Raw genomic sequence first — 16,685 nt, 5'->3', positions numbered from 1 at the left:
ATATGAATAATGTTATTACATTTCTGGTCTAATCCCCATTGAGTAAAGAATAATGTGAAATGTCATGTGGTTTAGGGCTTTTCTATACATGAAGGCAAGGAAATATGGTTGTAAATTTCTGTTGAAGAAAATGGCCTTGGGTCGTAACCGTTCCAAAAACAGATTCAGCAGTATTGTGTCTTTCCCCTTTCTTTCAAGAGCCTTCCTTCCCATCCCATTGAGTATTCCAACACTTTTTAGGGAATGAAAATCCCTTCTAGTTTTTTTTCTCATTTTATTCGGCCAACAGGATGATGAAAGTAAGCCAATATCAATGTTATGCCTTAATTTCCTAAATATGGAGCCATTAATCACACAGCTCACTATATACTGATTTCTGAAGCAATACTGAACTATCTTACATCTTCCCTCAAAGGGTTACACATGCACACACACACACACACTCAGACACAAACACACATACACAGTCATACACACATCTGCACAAAATAAGTTAAACACATACATAAGAGATCAATAAAAAGCCCACATAATTATCTTAGTTAACAAAACAACCATTCTTTCCAGTAGTATAATATCTCCCAGTGTTCCTAAACCCTTTAATAAAGAACAATGAAATTTAAAATGAAAAGATACAAAAAAACTATAAGTAGTGTAATTTGGCTATTTTGAGCTTTATTGTACTTCTTAGTAGTATAGAAACAGGAACCTCCTTCTAATGTCCACTACAAATATGTATGGTTAGTTCATCACCCCCTTCATAATCTCTTCTTCTAATAGCCATTTTGTTAAAAGACTCGTTTCAGGTGTTTGTTTGTTTATTTGTTTTTGAAAGGCAACTGCTTCCCTGCTTAAAGGCCTATGGAAGCATTTTTAAAAAAACCCACAGATGCAAACATGTATCTGGGGTTGCGGGGGAAAGGAGGTGGCAGTGAAGGAAGGTGAGCATTTTTTCACCTACTCTTGTGTTTTTGTCACTTGATTGTCAGAACTATTTGATTTTGCTTTATAGTTCACTCACACAACCTGTTTTGAAATTACATTTTCTTAAAGTAGAATATACTCATACATACCAAGTCAATGATAATGCATACTTCCTTAATCCAATGGGCTTTATATTGGAGGACTTTTTCCCTTTTACCAGAGATCCTCTTTTTTTAACTATAAAATTTCCTGAAGACAACAGAACTTTTTTGACTGTCACCATATGTACATAATCATACTAAGTTAAAAAATAATTTAAGTCTTCTATAGCTTGAGCTTCATAGATTATTTAAGCATAGATTTTGAAATTACCAAATACTGAAACATTCTTGTTAAAATTATACAATAAATATATAAACATCCATGAGTTAACTGTCCTTTTATTAAGGATCTTAAAATTTCTTAGAAAATTAGGAGTTTACCTTGACTTTTGAAAATTTCTCATTTGTCTTGTCAAATGTGAGAATGCATTTTACAATACTGCCTAACACTAGCTATAATTCTAGGACTTTAGGGACCACATGTTAAATACATATACTTTATTTTTGACATTCAAAATAAAATGTGACTTCTGTATTTCTGAATTTGTTCAGAAGCAGTATCGTTCAATCAGAATAGTAACCATATATTTAAAATTCCAAAAGATCAATAAAATGTTTCCTATGCTTTGATGTATGTAAAATGATTGTATACCTCAAAAATACACAAATTTGATTTGCCAGTTACCTCAATAAAGCTGGAAAAATGTCTCAGGCTTTTAAATGGGAGTCACCTGTTAACCTGGCACATATGACCATACTTTGGGGACTACTAAATTAGGCTTTAGCTGTTCCTCATACAGATAATATCTTTTAGTCATGTAATGTATTTTCCTTGCCCAATACAATAAACAAAATGTTGATTTGGGAACAAATATGATAAATAAATAGGACACAAGTCAAGCAATGCCCTGCCCCTACCCCTAACTTCATCTGTAGGGGATAAATGACCAGTAAATACGTGTTGGTAAAATTTTTTTAGTTTCTTTCTGGAGACATGATTAAATCATGTTAACGTTTGCATTTCCAGTGTTGGAGGTTTTGGGGAGCTTCCCTCACTCTTAACTAATAATTTTATTCATTTTATATATCAACTCTTGCTCTACAGCAGCTTTTATAAACCTGTTTAATCTCTTTAGAGATCCTGGAAATTCTTTGACAAGAATGTATTTCAAAAGCAAAAGGAACTGAAAGAGGCCTGGATATTTTAGGCTTATTTAAGTTTCCAGAGGGTATCCAAACAACCTCTTGATCACTTAAGTCTCTAAAGGCATGATCTTCCGATTCAAGAACCTGAAAAATAAAACTATTTTCCTCCTTTCAGAAATTTATTTTTCCTAGAACTATTTGAGAATAACAAAAACCTTGGTCATACTAAATATGTTTCTTCTGAAATACTTTGGTGCATGAGCTTGACTCTTTAAATGTCAGTGTGATTTAAAGACACAGTCTAAAGTAAAAAAAAAGGGAAAATTACATACGGGATGGGTTGATAGTAAAGATAAATGAGCTTACAGCATTTTAAAATTTTTGTTTGTAAGAAGGGGGTTTCAATACATATATATTGTAAATATCAGTCACATAAATGAACTTTAATTATTAGATAAACTATCTGAAATCATTTCTACTGTATAAAATTTTAACATTAAAATCCTTCAAAACCTTCATAAATTTTAAATTATTTATTGTTGTGGCATATTTGTTCACAATATTTCTGTTGGAAATTTTTCTCCTTGTTTGTAGGTTTGGCTAAAGACACCATGAGTGACCCCTTGAATCTTGTCCATTGATCCATATGGGAGTTCTAGCCAGCCTTTTGTAAGGGACTTTTTAAACCCTGTTACACTAGTTATATTTCATGTCTTCTGGTTGATGATTATGTATTTCTATAGTATGTTCAGAATGGCTCAGATAAAACACTAAGTAAATGTTCTAGAAGCCAAACCAAACATTTATGGTAGATGTACATTAAAGCCCCTGAGACATTGGATGCAAACACTGCTTTATCAGCTTTTAGTTAACTTTGGTTTTGATGGCTTGATAACACACTGAGATGATAGTAAATTGTCCTACTTCTAAATTGTATGCTGCCTGTGGAGAGAACTTTGTCGCAGCCTCCAACTGTTAATTGCTGATTAAGATGGTGTTTCCTTCATAACATTTATAGTAATGTGTAAATATTTTATTTATTTACATGTCTTAGATCTATTTTCCTTTTGAAATGCAATCTCCATTGAAGAATGAGTTTAGGTTTCTTGTTCATAGACTAGGCACTCAGTAAAAATTTGTCAATGAACTGAACATTGGCTATGTGAAGGGACAATTTACTCATTTAAATCCATCACTGTACAGAGTCTTAAAGCTTATTCTAATAAAATATATTTTAAGAACCTATTTCTTCTATGCTACACTGATTTACATCATTGATGATGGGGCTTAATTTATATAAGGATAGCTGGGGTGTTTTAGAATGAGTGAACTTTCACTGAGTAGGTAAAGTTGATCAGAAATATCATGAGCCCAAATTTAGTTCACGGCATCAAATATTCTGAATTATTGATGGGTGAAAAGTATAGAGTCATTATAAAGTTATTCAAGAGAGAATGAATATTCTAAAATTTATTTTAATTATACCTTAATTTTTTCTAACATTTGGCTTATTTGTTTAGTGAAGCTTAAATTCGATGTGAAACACTAACAGTTCTGTAAGCAGAACTCAGCTAAGCTGTTTCTAACAAAATGAGTTCATTTGCTAGTTGATCATTCTGGTAATCCTATCTGGTTTAGTCTAGCTGCAGATGAAGACAATCAAGCAGGGTCAGAGCAAAGGAATCTCGGCCTGGACATGCTCTCAAAGTAATACTAAGAGGTGGGAGTGGGAATGAAGAAGATTACTTATTTCAAAGTCTGTTAAATTCTTTACATTCATCCCTTGATTTAATCTCTGACAAGGACCACTCTACCACCATTAAGTAAGATAAAATAAAATAGGATAAGATAAAATAAAATAAAAAGCATGTTCCTCACCAATTAAGACATCAGAGGCAGATATTCAACATTACAAATGATTACCTTTTGATGTAGCTCCTTTTTGTATCCAAAATCTCATGTTAAATAATAAGACCTTATTGTTACATAGTTTTACAGTTAACAGAACATTTTTCTCATCATTAACTAAAGGAGTAAAACTATTCTGTGAGCAAAAGTGGGTTTGAAACACTTTCCCACTTTTATGTATGTAGAAACTGAGACTGAAGGGTTTTTAATTTGATTCAGTGTTCTTCCACTTCCTGTTGTTGACACTATTTATCTATCTGAATATGAATGAAATACCCCTTTTTCTTGATACTTTTTTCACTTGATCACTTTCATGATATGTAAAGAACCAACTTCTTTAAGGGTTAAGGGAAGCTCTTCAAACATACTTATAATTGATATCTAACGGTTTTCGTACTGATCCCACAGAGGCCGCATTTATCTCCTTACCCTATGATAGCACTTTCTTAGTTCAATATTTATCTACAAATACTTACTGATCATCAACTATGCACAAAAGCCTCTTTGCTATAGGCTATGGAGAATACAAAGATCTTCAAGCATGATCCCTGATATCAAGAATATTACAATCTGAAACGAAAGACATATCGTAGTCACAAATTGTTACATTGAAAGTCTGTGAGTGATAAATGCCACATGATTTCCTGGTGTAGAGTAGGCATTTAAAAATATCAGATGAATGAAAGTTGATTGCGTGGTGGTATAAACTAATAGCTATAAGAATTTAGTTGAAGCCATCACTTATACCTAGAGTGGTAAGTGAAGTCGTTATGAAAGAGATGACGTTTGATTGGGGCCTAGAGGAATAGATAGGTTTTGGAAAACAAAGAAAGAGGATAACAAAGCTTTAGGAAGTTGAAACTGACAGGATGGGCAGAATGAATTGCTACAAGAGTGTCTGGAGGTGAGATCAGGCAGAAGATTACTGCAATGTCCTCCGCATATACTGCAATGTCCTCCGCATGAGATAACCAGGTAGAGATGAGAATAAAAAGGAATGGACATGTGCAACAGAGAGTCTAAAGCTAGCATTAATATGACTTAAAGCTTAAATTAACATGGAAACAAAGTATAGAATGGAACAAAGGAGAACTCTGAGCTTATGACTGATTCCATGAAAATTGATTTTCCAAGTTCTATGGAACCAAGTTATGAATGAATTTTCAAACAACCTATTCTGTAAGCAATAGTGTCAACAGAAAGAACACTGAACAAGACATAAGGAGACTTGGGTATTAGTATCAACGATGCAACCGGATGTGTGACCATGAGCAAATGACTTCCCTTTTCTAGATCCCAGTATCCTTATTTGTAAAACCAGGGCTGGATAAATTGACCTCTCCAGCCTATCATAGCTCAAATACTCTATGGTTCTCTGTTTTCCGAGTTGCCAACAGCCTAACTAAAATACAGGTAGATTAAATTAAAATTTCTCTGAGAAATTAGTAGCTATTGTAACTTAGTTGCCACTCCTGAGACATACTTTTTCTTGATTCATAAATAGTTATCGCAATATCTGTCAGTGGTATTGAACTAAGGGTCATATCCTTTCTATGTTTCAGAAAAGTACTGAATGAAAATTCTTCAGACATTTTACTTCACAAAGGAAATCAGTAGAGCATTGCTCTGTTTGCATGCTACAGAAAAACTGACTTGAAAACCTGAGAAGTACAGAAGCAAGTTTCACTTCTATTGAAATTTATACGTCTCTACCTATATGTATATTGAAGTGAGTTTATTTTCAATTAAATCTTCTTCAACCTTTGCTCTTTAAAGGTTACAGAAATTCAGGGTTCTATCCTGTCTTCACAGTTAATACCTGGTAGTTCTAAGGTCAATCTAATTCCCCTTTTCAAATGCTACATCTTTTTTAAAAATATGGTAACCAGAACTAAACATAACATTCTAAGTGGGGTTATAGGAATGTTGCAATCTCATCATCTATCCTGTAGAGTTTTAGGTCTTTCCTATAACCCTGCATGCAGGTAAAAATAAGCTGTCGTTCATCAAGGAAGTCACTGTTATTTTCATTTCTCCTTTAGGCAGTTAGTTTTATCTGAGACTTCCTCATTGGAAAATTCCTAGAAACATAGAAAATGAAAGCCATAGTTTGCCTACAGAGAAAAACACACCACTCCCACTAACTGCTGTCTACCATCCCACTTCCTCCACCTACAACAAAAGTGAAAAGACATAACAGTATGTACATTTCATCTATTTATTGATATGTTCAACATTACCTAACCCCATCAGTATCTGCTGGTTTTATCATTTAAAATGCAAACAACTAAAAGCAAGAACCATAACTAATGGATATCTCCTTGTAGTGTCTAAAAATAAGCCCATGTACACAAAGCCTCTAAGACAAAGTGGTGAAAACGAACATTTAAAAGGACTGTGAAGGGCTTCCCTGGTGGTGCAGTGGTTGAGAGTCCGCCTGCCGATGTAGGGGACACGGTTCGTGCCCCCGTCCGGGAAGATCCCACATGCTGCGGAGCGGCTGGGTCCGTGAGCCATGGCCGCTGAGCCTGTGCGTCTGGAGCCTGTGCTCCGCAACGGGAGAGGCCGCAACAGTGAGAGGCCCGCGTACCTCAAAAAAAAAAAAAAAAAGAAAAAAAAAAGAATAAAAGGGCTGTGAAACTTTCTGTCCCTCTGCTCTGAATAAGTTCCCCTATTCCTTTCTAATAGTAAAATGAGGTCAAATAATATGCTGATCTTAACATTAACCCTGGTTGCCTCTTTTTTTTTTTTCGCATTTTTTAAACACATAAACTAACAATGGTTCCTTCCCCTTTGCTCACATAACACTTTGTGCTTGCCTGTGTCATAGCACTCAGTCATATGTGTGTCTCTCTTACTATGCTGTGATTCTTTGAGAACAACAAAACCTAACTACTTAACACCTCCTTGAAAACAAAATCAGCTCTAACATTATAAAACATGATTAAAGTCTTTAGAAGACACATGTTTGATAAAAAGTATTTGAGGTGATGGTATTTATTTCAATGTAACTGTCAAGAGCAAGCTCATTTTTCCAGGTCTTATATCAAATCTTTGATGCAATGATATATTGCTTTTTAGTGGAAATTAAAATTAATCTTTATTTCTTTATTATGTTCATTTTTCCCCAGATTTTTATGTATACTATTAAAATCTTTATGAACATAGTTTGAATTTTTGTATTATCTTATTTTAATACTTTTTATCTTGTTGCAATGCCATGAATTATGAATTACAGAAAATTTCCTCCAACTGAAATTTCCTTCCCTAAGTATTATTGTTGTAGTCCTTCCACACATTCTAGAGTTAGTTTTCTGTTGCCTCAAAAGTGTTCTGTATCATCTCACTCAGGTTTTTTTTGGGGGGGGGCGGTACGCGGGCCTCTCACTGTTGTGGCCTCTCCTGTTGCGGAGCACAGGCTCCGGACGCGCAGGCTCAGCGGCCATGGCTCACGGGCCCAGCCACTCCGCAGCATGTGGTATCTTCCCGGATGGGGGCACGAACCCGTGTCCCCTGCATCGGCAGGTGGACTCTCAACCACTGTGCCACCAGGGAAGACCCTCACTCAGGTTTTTTTAATACAAGTTTTTTCCTTTATCACTTGATCCCAATAAAATAAAATAATTATTTCTCCTTGGTGAAAGTCAATATTCTGATACTGTCTTGTATTTTAGGTGTCAATTTTAACATTTTAGCACAATCAAACAGGCCCACCAATAAGTCTTCAAACAAAATTTCCAATATATGGATACCTAGGCAGCTTATTCAAATATACATCTCTTAGCTAAATTCACACCAAGGGTTATGATTAGCTCTAAATGAATACCTATGAAGGCTGTTAGCTATTTCACTACCTAATATTTTCTTTTGGTTATTCTCTTTGTTTAAGTGACTAAGTGGGTTTTTTCTCTCCTTTTCAGAAGTTGTCTGTATTAGTCCTTTTGTATATTTACCCTTTTCACTTTATAAATTACTAGAGGTTACTCCCATAACTGTCTTCTCAAATAATGCATAAGCATCTTTTTTATTCATACATAGCTATGTGTATACTCCATCTGTTAGAAGATATGCCTCCTTAAGTCTAAAACTTCACCAGCCATGCACTTTTTTTTCTGAAAGTTTATCAGCAATACTGTCACAGGTAGTTGGAGGTAACTCTTCCTAACACTTTGTCTCTCTCTCTCAATTCAAACAAAATTTTAAAAGAATGAAAGAAAAGAACAATAAAAGAATGAATGAAAGAAAAGGACTCTACCCTTCTGTTAGTTTTATGAATATGAATCATTGTTAATAGAAATGATTCAATACTCCCCAGCATGTGTTGTGGGTCTTTTCCACCCATCACATCATGCTTCTCCTAGTGTCTCTATAGTCACCCCTTTTTAAGACTCCTTAGTACTGCATTCTTTCTCTTCCACATGTAGAAAGTGTAGCAATCTTCACACTGAAAACCAAGAGATTTCAGACTGCCTCCTCATCTCTCCAGGGCAACTAGGTCTTCCCTTTTTTTCTTCTAACCAATGTAGCAATCCTACATGAGATCTTTAGTCTTTTACTCTGCTTACTTGTAAGGCCCCTGGTCTTATAGTGATCACATCCTTAAGAATGTCTTTGCATCTGTGACTGCTTCCGCCTAAAAGTCACATCAAGTGGCAATAAAAGACCACCCAGTTATTTTTGAAGGTGCATTCCTAGTAGGAAACAATACATTCTTTGCCATGCTCACAAATAGCATGTCCTTCTTACCTCACACTCGGCATTTACCCATTACAATCTGCAGCAAAAAAAATTTTACAAATCAATAGCAATGTCACAATACAAGCATACAGGTCTTAAATTTTTCACACACAATTTACAGAGCATTTAGAAATGGGAGAAAAACTCAAAGGTGTTCAAAGTCTTGACTTTCTTTTAAAAGCATCATTTTTGTTAAAGGCTTTTAATAGGAAAGAAACTAATGTCCTATTTTAATAGTCTTTGAGTACTAAAATCAAAAAGTAAAATAAAAACCATGTGCAACACAAGGATAAATGTTTTTTTAATTGTAGGAGACAAAATTCATTTGTAAGTAACAATAGCCTGCTAATCAAATAGCCTTTTATATCCTTTAAATACTATTGTGGTTTAAACATTTCATCTGCTGAACAGAGTATGTGTGTAGAATGTAAACCTACATATAAACATGTATGTGGTCCATCCAGAGAAATGAAATCTTAATACTAGACCACATGATTTTTCTGAACTATTTTTCAGGGGAAAAGATAATTTTATAATTAACTGTCATCATTAAAATTCCAATTTTGGTCTCTTGCTAAAAGGAAAAAAAAGACTAGTGAAAGCAATCATGTATATTTTCAATTAAGTAGAAGCAAGCTGTCTTCATAGAAGACTTCTGAAAATCAGTTATAATATAGTTTTGACAACTTCTCAAATGTTAGGATTAAGTTGTGGTTAGGCAAGGCCCATTGTCACAACATAGGGAAATTTACCTCACCACCCTGTCACATGACAATATCAACAGGATCCTTTACATGATCAAAATATTTTAATGCTGACCATATCATATTTTAGTGCAAACTTTTAAAGGTTATGCAGGTGTAAACAGGATGATTATTAGACAGAAAATTTTCTGTGGAATCTATTTGAAGCACCAAGAACACCTTAACAAAGGAAAAATGAGGCCCCAAATCAATTACTTCTTCTTTAATTACTACCTTTACAAAAAAAAAAAAAAACAAGAAAATCTGATTCCAAATAAAGCAGTTAAATTTGACTTTGAAACCCTAGATTATTTGATATACTTAAAGTATAATCTAAACATATATGTCTTATTAGAAAAACTTTATTAGGGAAATATTATGTTATTAAATAGGAATAACTTCCAAACAATCTGAATTGCTTGACAAATAGTTTTTTTCCTAGAACCAGTTTTTCTTTGGGTTGAAAATTGATCAGTGTCATATACTAGATTCTGGCCTTATTTTCTTATATTTGAACTAGCCAAAAGTGCCAGAAAACTTAGAATTTAAGCACCAAGTCTCAAGCCTATACCATCTCACCAAAGGATTTTTGCCGAATACTGATGAACTGCTCCTAAGCTAATACTATGATTTCTAGAATACAAGTATTATCACAATTAAATGTAAGACTAACTACAATATAGTACTGAAAAATCATCTATTTAGCAACTGGCAAATCTACACTATTTCAGAGTCACTGTCTTGTCAAAGTTTAGTAAGTTGGTAACATGTTGGAGTTATAAGCACTTCTGTTTGCACAGGCTCTAGAAAAAGGAGAGGTTAAGTGTCTTAGAAAACATGAAAGTGTATGTTTTCCTTTCACGTGAAACAATTATTAGAATGAAGTGGGGGAATGTCAAGGAATTAAGACTTTTCTTTCCTTTGCAAATGAATTCCCCCAAGTTATCCGTATGTTGTATTGGTATATCTCTTAACGAATATTTTTTCGAAACAACCCTCCTTTTAAACTTCTTTATTTTATTTACTATACCATCTTAAATTTGTTTTAATTTATTTTAAAGATGTTGGTTAAAATTCATCACTTTTAGACTTTAGCCAATTTTTTTTTTTTTAAAGAAGATGTTGGGGTAGGAGTTTATTAATTTATTTATTTATTTTTGCTGTGTTGGGTCTTCGTTTCTGTGCGAGGGCTTTCTCTAGTTGTGGCAAGCGGGGGCCACTCTTCACCAGGGTGTGCGGGCCTCTTACTATCGCGGCCTCTCTTGCTGCAGAGCACAGGCTCCAGACGCGCAGGCTCAGTAGCTGTGGCTCACGGGCCTAGTTGCCCCGCGTAATGTGGGATCCTCCCAGACCAGGGCTCGAACCCGTGTCCCCTGCATTAGCAGGCAGATTCTCAACCACTGTGCCACCAGGGAAGCCCTCTAGCCAAATTTTTAAAGTTTATTTTTTGGCCATCAGCATTTTTCTGTCAATTCTGTGTGTGTGTATACATATACATATATACACACCTATATATAATTTAATAACTTCCGTTATTAAAATTAATGCCATAACGATGCTCTCTTTCTCTGAATTTATACCTCACAGTATAACTGAAACCATGGACTCTAAATTTTATATTCATCTTTGCCCTGGGCCATAATGACTATGTAAACTCTCAACACCTTATTTGAATATTTAAGTTTCTAGCATTGTTCTAAAGTATCTAGCACTGCTCTAAAGATTAACACTCATTAAACACACAATGAATATTTGCTTAGTGAAAAGCAAGAATAATCCAAGGATTTTTCGGAAATAGTCCCAGCATGTTTTACTATAGGTATAATCATTTGGACGTATTACAGAGATTTATTAATATGGGTCAGATGTTTGTTTACCCTTTCATAATTATTACAATTGTAACCATCAAGGTAACATCTGGTAAGTTAATTTTCTTATTTCTGAATTTTTAAATGAGTGGTGGTCTCTATTATTTTTTAAATGCTGCAAAAGAAATCCTTTTGAATCTGTCATATTTAACTTAATACTTAAAGGAGAAAAATAGACATAATTTATTCTGTATTCTTTTCAACTTCATTTTCATGTCAAAATATTCATCATTCTGTCATATGATGCAAGTTGAGCACTATGTTTAGAATATTTTATAAAAATGAACAGTTTATTAAATGTATATCTTTTTGTGATAGTGCAAATATGTTTGCATCTACTGAATAAAAAACTATAAAGTCTTAGTACACCAATTTGCAAGGTGTCTTGATACCTTCCAAATAAAGCCCTTCTTTAAACACTATACTTAATTATGAAATAATTTTATTTTGCAGAGAGAAAAAGTGTTAACAAAATGAATAATAATCTTGCTATGATTACACACACTGAAACACCATTATATCTCTTGAAAGGGAGATCCTGTCATAAAATATCAAGAAAGCCAATGGAGTTCTCTTTTTGAAACACTGGAATCAAATAATGCAATAAAAATTATTCAACTGAAAAAAAATCATATATAAACTGAAAAATGTATCATTTCAATAACCACAATCCTTAGATATCAACCACATTTTTTAAATTTTTTATTTTTTTATTTTTTTAGCGTTACGCGGGCCTCTCACTGTTGCGGCCTCTCCCGTTGCGGAGCACAGGCTCTGGACGTGCAGGCTCAGCGGCCATGTCTCACGGGCCTAGCCGCTCCGTGGCATGTGGGATCTTCCCGGACCAGGGCACGAACCCGTGTCCCCTGCATCGGCAGAAGGACTCTCAACCACTGCACCACCAGGGAAGCCCTCAACCACATTTTTTAAAACTATAATATTAAGTAATATTCGCAATTTGCCTCTGGTAACCTTAAACACTCCAATTAAAACAACAACGATTCACTTTGTTATAAAGCAGAAACTATCACACCATTGTAAAGCAATTATACTCCAATAAAATCATAAAAAAAACAAAGACAAAAAGATAGACAGTAGGTCTACACACAAAATAATAAAATTATGCACAATATTACAAATTATATATTGTTGCTGAAAAATGCTTAAAATGCAGGTACATTTTAAAGAGTTTTCCAAATTTTAGCAAATTGCCAGATGGGACAGAAAAAAAAGACAAGCTGTTCTTTCATTTCCAAAAGATTATTTCAGGTTTTATATGTGTTTTGAGTCAATAACGTTGTAATAGTGGATTTTTCAAGGGTCCCTCAGAATAATAAAGTGCATACTATAACTCAAAATGTGCTCATCAATAACAATGCACATTCTGGATCATCATTCAAAGATAAATATTAAGGTACCAGTAAAATATTAGTTAACATGTAAGTTTTGCTTCTTTTAATGCCATTGGGGTAAAAGTGTTTTTTGAATAAGTTATTTATTGGTCATGTATCTGCGTTCAAATTTTTTGTTTTGGAAATCATTTAGCATTGGCTTGTTAAAATTTTTCATTACCAAAAGGATAAAAAGAGATTCCGTCTCTTCTTAGGAAAGAATAGGAGGGAGATGCACTCAAATCAAAAGTAATGTACATTAGCTGCAGGCCTTTGGAAGAATAACAATAGCATAAAAAACACTACTGAACTATTAAACAATAGGGTGAAAATATGCATTTTGTTGATACTATAAAATGTAAAGGTGTGCTTTTTCCTTAAACCTTTATAGGGTCATCAAGAATGAAAAATTTGTTGATCTTATTTTCCTGGGGAAAAAACAGAAAAAGGTTTAAGTAAGAAATGTCCATTCTAATACATGAGCTTGGATGTGTGTGTGTGTGTTTCACTCTTATCCTCCATCTACCACTCCTCCAGTGTTTTATATAAAGATGCCAACAGAACGGAAGCTTGAAGTAGCAGGGGAAATATCCTTGGGAAGGAGATCATTCTGCAGGGTAGTAGTGATCGTGATATAGAAACATTTGATTCTACGTTATTATCCTACAAACGCTTATAGTGCCTAAAAGAACAGAAGACATATAGATATGTAACATATTGGATACCATTATATGGATGCTATATAAACAATGAATATTTAATTAGAGGAAACAATCTTAGAGAAACCACAAATCTAAAACGAACAGATGAATCAAATGTGCAGGAGGAATCATTCTAGTCAGCTGAAAACAGAATTTAACACTTTCTCACCTTGCTCTTAGTCTTCTACGTCACCATACAAGTTTATGATTCCCTTCCCTGCCGTAACGATATTAGAAAATCTTGTGTTCTAGGATAATGCAAGATGTCACAAATTATGGAAGGTGGATATTTTTAATGTATAATATTAAAATATAGCTCAGCCCACAGGTGACATTTCCATATGAAACTTGTATTGCAATATGTTTCATCCTAATTCTTTATTTGGCCTTGAATTTTATTTTCAGGTTGATAATAGCATTTATATTCAGCATCAGAACCAACATTAATTAATCTTAACTGTAATAAAATTATCTGTAAGAACCTAAAGATATCCTTTTTAGTTAAACACACACAAGGCAAAACATAATGGTCCTATTTATTCCTTTCTCTTGTGGCACGTTCTTGACGAATATGTAACATCCATTAACATGTCTCACTTCCCACTGGCTATGCAACCTGGCTCTGTAACACTAGATCATCATTTTCAAATCTGATCTGAAAGTTTCAAAAATGGAAATTTCAATGATATTCTGCAGGCCTAGCTTCTTATCCAAGGAGCTGAAGGTTCCTCCAACCCCCATTAATCAGATTGTTACTAGGATATGTCAGCTATAGACTGGTTAAGACTGGACTTCTATAGAAAGTGCATAAAATTTCAGTCTTAACAGCACGTTCATAGCACCCTTTCTTCAGTCATTTGAAAAACGGAGGGGCTTCCCTGGTGGTGCAGTGGTTGGCAGTCCACCTGCCGATGCAGGGGACGCGGGTTCGAGCCCCGGTCCAGGAGGATCCCACATGCCGCGGAGCGGCTGGGCCCGTGAGCCATGGCCGCTGGGCTTGCACGTCCAGAGCCTGTGCTCCGCAACGGGAGAGGCCGCAGCAGTGGGAGGCCCGCGTACCGCAAAAAAAAAAAAAAGAAAAATGGAGACTATATATTTTTTCTTTTTGCAAACAAGAATAATCAAAGATGAGCTGAGAGGAAGAAAGAGTTCCTAATAGGGGCTTTTTCCCTACTCATTTTTGCTACCATGATGCTGGGCATTCCTTCTGGCTGAGATTCTCAAGATGAGTCTGTTCCATAGTGTTTTCAGGAAGCCAAACAATAAGAGGTTAAAAAGAAGAGGATTATCAGTTAGCAGCAGGGTCAGAGGGGCTTTACAACAACGCCATAATTGCTACCCAGATCTGGAGTATGTGGGGGGGGGCGGTGCGTGTGCATGTGTGTGCGTGTGTGTATGTGTGTGTGTGTGTGTGTGTGTGTTTGAGAAGGCTCAGAGGGGATAATTAGGAAAACACACATTTGTCTCAACTAAATCTACTCTGACTAGTACTGTAAACAAGTTTATTTAACCAGTGGAGAAAGTGATTGGAAGAAACATACAAACTCAAAGAGCCCTAGCTAGTAATGCAGATTTTCTAAAGTGAATTATTTCTCTCTCTTACAACTTGGCTGAAAGATATAATTATTTCTTTGCTTAATTATTATTACTACTATCATTATTACTATTATTATTATATTAATTTTGGGTATACAGCATTATAGTTCAACATCTGCAAACACCACAGAGTGATCACCACAAGTCTAGTTATCAACCATGACCATACAGTTGACCCCCTTCACCCACCCCCAAACCGCCTTCCCCTCTGGTAACCACCAATCTGTTCTCTGTATTGATGAGTTTGTTTTCATTTTTTGTTTGTTTTTTTTAATATTCCACAAATGATTGAAATCATATGTCATTTGTCTTTCTTCATTTGACTTATTTCACTTAGCAAAATACCCTAAAGGTCCATCCATGTTGTCACAAATGGCATGATTTCATCTTTTTTTATGGTTGAGTAGTATTCCATCATATATATATATGGAATATATATATATATTCCATCTTCTTTATCCATTCATCCGTGAATGAGCACATAGGTTGCATCCATATCTTGGCAATTGTAAATAATGCTGCCATGAATACTGGGGTGCATGTATCTTTTCAAATTAGTGTTTTCATGTTCTTCAGATATATACCCAGAAGTGGAATAGCTGGGTCATTTGGTAGTTCTGGTCTTAATTTGTTGAGGTATTTACATACTGTTTTCCATGATGGCTGCACCAGTTTACAGTCCCACCAACAGTGCACAATTGTTCCCTTTTCTCCATATCTTCTCCATCATTTGTCATTCCTTGTCTTTTCGATAATAGCCATTCTAACAGGTATGAGGTGACATCTCCTGCTTCTGATTTGCATTTTACTAATAATTAGTGATGTTGAATATCTCTTCATATGTCTGTTGGCCATTTGTATGTCTTCTTTGGAAAAGTGTCTATTGAGATATTCCTTGTCCATTTTTTAATTGTCTTGTTTCTTTGTTGCTGAGTTGTATGAATTCTTTATATATTTTAGATATTAACCCCTTGGATATATGATTTTCAAATACCTTCTATTCAGTAGATTGCATTTTCATTTTGATGAGACTTTCCTTGGCTGTACAGTAGCTTTTTAGTTTGCTGTAGTCCTATTTGTTTACTTTTGCTTTTGTTTCCCTTGCCTATGAAGTCAAATTCACAAAAATATCTCTAAGATTGAAGTCAATATGGTTACCACCTATATTTTCTTCTAAGAACTTTACGGTTTCAGGTCTTACATTCAAGTCTTTAATCCATTTTGAGTTCATTTTTGTGTATGTTGTAAAAGTGTGGCTTGTCCAGTTTTCCGAACACTATTTGTTTAAGTGACTGTCCTTCCTCCATTATATGTTCTTTGCTCCTGTGTCCTAGATTAATTGTACATATATGTGTGGGTTTATTTCTGGACTCCCCATTTGTTCCATTAATCTATCTGTCATTTTTTGTGCCAGTGCCATGCTGTTTTCATTACTGTAGCTTTGTAGTATACTTTGAAATCAGGGAGTGTGATACATCCAGCTTTGTTCTTATTTCTCAAGATTATTTTGGCTATTCAAGGTCTTCTGTGGTTTCATAAAAGTATGAGGATTATTTGTTCTAGTTCTGTG

The 16,685-nt window shown here is 34.7% G+C and overlaps 1 protein-coding gene across 2 annotated transcripts in view; it reads right to left on the bottom strand.

Moving 5' to 3' along the window:
• Positions 1-16,685, bottom strand: part of DACH2 (dachshund family transcription factor 2) — a 632,729-nt gene that overhangs the window by 481,535 nt on the left and 134,509 nt on the right. The window lies entirely within an intron of this gene.

This window comes from Monodon monoceros, unplaced genomic scaffold, assembly GCF_005190385.1.
Source record: "Monodon monoceros isolate NGI ecotype Baffin Bay Population unplaced genomic scaffold, NGI_Narwhal_1 Super_Scaffold_22, whole genome shotgun sequence".
NCBI lineage: Eukaryota > Metazoa > Chordata > Mammalia > Artiodactyla > Monodontidae > Monodon > Monodon monoceros.
The sequence above is the reverse complement of the archived record's forward strand: the minus strand, read 5'-3'. Positions and strand labels throughout refer to the sequence as shown.